Source organism: Oryzias melastigma, linkage group LG1 (genome assembly GCF_002922805.2).
Source record: "Oryzias melastigma strain HK-1 linkage group LG1, ASM292280v2, whole genome shotgun sequence".
Taxonomy (NCBI): domain Eukaryota; kingdom Metazoa; phylum Chordata; class Actinopteri; order Beloniformes; family Adrianichthyidae; genus Oryzias; species Oryzias melastigma.
The window spans coordinates 24,908,220-24,911,243 of NC_050512.1; the positions used below are offsets into that span (position 1 = coordinate 24,908,220).

Here is a 3,024-nt window from a genome sequence, read left to right on the forward strand (position 1 = left end):
GCAGCCCCCCCCACTCCAGCTTGATCTTCTGTCTGCAGCCTCAAGCTGAACTCGAAGGAGAAAAGACAGACTTTATGCTCCAGCAGGACCAGATTAATGGTCTGATCAGAACCCTGGTGCTGCTGACAGACCCCCACAGAACTAGAACCGAGCCACAGATAGAATTGATCCAGAACTGACCAAAAAGGTCCAGAAGTATCAGATGGAGCAGGCCTTGTAGACGGGGTTGGATGTTGTGTGATAGAATAGAATAGACCAGAATGAATGGAGAGCTAATGCTAGTATGGGTCCAAAGTTAACGTTTTAGATTCGTTAGAACTGTAACGTTTGACACTGACAGAAGAGTCTCTAGTGTGTAAACAAACGTGCCTTATTCTATATTCACACCTGACCAATTGAAAAGTGGTCAGGAAAAGTGGTTTTCCACATTCAAAACTCTGAAGCTGCGTTCACACCGTCTGCATTGACTTGCGTTTAAGTGTCCACTTTCAACTTAAAAGTCTACGCAAACGAAGGCCAACCTGAATTTTGCGTGTTTGCGTTCATGCAAGTTTTGAAGTATGAAACGAGCGTTCGTTGATCACGCGTTGGAAGTTCAACCGGTTGAACTTTTTGACGGTAAATTGTGACAGCGCTGGACTTTGACCAATCAAAGACTCAGTCACTGGTAGTGACGTGTGGGTAGCGTTTCTTTCAAAGTGTGCGTTGTAAACATAATCAACAAGGAGAAGTTAATAATAACTTTTTTTTTTTTTTTTTTTTTAACCAGCCGAAATTACATGACACCAAATCTTTCCTATACCAGAACAGAGCTGTGAAAAAATGAGGATTTTTTTCTTTTTGATTTACAGAAGTACCAACTGCCTGTAAATAGATCATGAAGGAAAAAATTAATCATAGCGTTTTCTACCCGGCTGGAATTATATGACACCAAGCCTTCATATATCAGAATACAAAAAAAAAGGTAGAAGCAAGATTCACTTGATTTGCTTTGACATTTCCCACCATGGGGTGGTAACCGAGCGGTGTAAACACTGTATGCTAAAAGCACGTTCAAGATCTGAAACACGCATCACATACCTGGTTTTTATGTAGCAATAGTAACATGCACCTGAACAGGGGGTTGCTCGTTTTTGGGTTATCCGGGTCCGTGGAAGGTCGTAAAGAGGAGTAGCCACATCTTAAATGGTGCACAGGTGTATCTTGGCCACCTCTATGGACGTCATGAAAATGGTGCATACGATTATTGTGTTGCAAGGGTATCATGAAGTATTTGTAATGATAAATGACCCGCACTTCTGACGAACTAGTGATTCTGTCATATGGTGACTTTTTACGTGACACTCTAGTCATACGGTGTGCATACGACATATGACTCCTTACTGTGAGCACGGGGTGTGCAGGTGATACGTAAGTGGCGGAAGAACACAAATTACGCTCTGATTGTCTAATTTTCTAATCTCTTACTTCAGGCTTCCAACATAGAGTTCATCCTTATCACTTGAACAGCTCTAACAGGCTCACAGGTTTTGGAAGGGTTGAAAAAAAGACAAATCTCTACGACACACCTGCGTCTCACCTACTTCCCCCTTACTTACCCTTACATGTTGTTTAAGTGTCGTCCATGACTTTTAACCTGGAGAATACCTGTAAAAAAATGTCCATGAACGTTTTTGCTTTACGGGTTCAACGATTGGTCTATGGTCTTAAAAAGTCCTGTAGGCCACCTGCGTACCCCTTACTGGTTTACCCATTTTTTTTTTTTGCCCACAAACCGCCCATATCCACCTATAAGCAATTGAAACAATTGATTCAGTTGCTCCAGCTGGACTATATATCGTTCCATCACTTGAACACACTTCAAACACAGGAACAAGTACAAAAAAGACAATGATCTGGAGCAAAGGGATCAAATTCGTTCTGGCTCCATACACTTTTGCAGAAGCAGAGATGCAACTGCACTTGTATTTCTGTCTGAACAACAGCAGCCAAACTTGGCATCCACCTGACAACCGAAATATATCTATAATTTGATTTTTCATAACCGAAAGTGGCTATAAAAAATATTAACCCAATAACTGCTATTGAAATACATGTTCCTCAGACAAGTGTATTTAAACTCTTTAAAATTATGTAGTCATGAAAATAAGCAGAACTCAATAATGTACCTCCTTCCTTGCTTTTCTACATCGTAAAATATAACTTTTAGTTGATACAATCAAGAGGGACAGATGTAGGGAAGATGTTCTTTTGGATTATAGTTTGGTTTGGTGCATAAACCCAAAAAGGGAATATTAATGACAGTATGTGGAGAGGACAAAATAGTGTCGTCCAGTCAAATTCATCCACTGGATTTGACTCTGGGTGATGGACAGGACCAGAAGGCTTGTCTGGGTTTGGAAAATGGCATCTGCTGACAGAGAGGAGTTGGTTGGATGAAGATCTTCAAGTAAAACTTTATGGACTTTATGGTTTAGTTACAACAGCCCTTGCTAGTGAACACTTATACAACACGTAGGTGAGTTGCAGGTGTGTTTAAATCAAATCCTTCAGACTGCGCATGTAGCCTGTAAGTGTAGTTCATGTACAGGTTTCCTCAGGCCTTATCTGGCCGGAAAGGGTCATTGTGATTGATGTTTTACTAACTGCTAGAGTGTGGCATCACCCGTACATCAAAAATTAGCCTTACAAATACTTCACAATTTACCACACATATGACAATTGTATGTTCTGTTTTCAATGAGCCTTAAGAGAACTGCAAGAGACACCCACACCTCCCTTGAAAACCCACTCTAACCATCTTTTTATCTACTATAAGAGTCTCTTACTTATGATTATGCTCTCTTTAGCCTAAACAAAAAAAACCCTTAAGACGCTCCTTGAAGTGTCTGCTCTTCTTTAGGAGCCTCTGTTGGCCTGGACAGCCCATAAACTTGCAGCAGTGGCTCAACCAAGAGAGTTTAGAGAGTACTTGGAAGTTTTGTTTTGTCGGACAGTTTTTTTTTTTTTTTTTTTTTTTTTTTT

General features: G+C 40.5%; 1 protein-coding gene across 1 annotated transcript in view; it reads left to right on the forward strand.

Annotated features, from left to right (window-relative positions):
* rims1b (regulating synaptic membrane exocytosis 1b) overlaps nt 1–3,024 on the forward strand; it is an 87,070-nt gene that overhangs the window by 1,358 nt on the left and 82,688 nt on the right. The gene's annotated exons all lie outside the window — the stretch shown is intronic.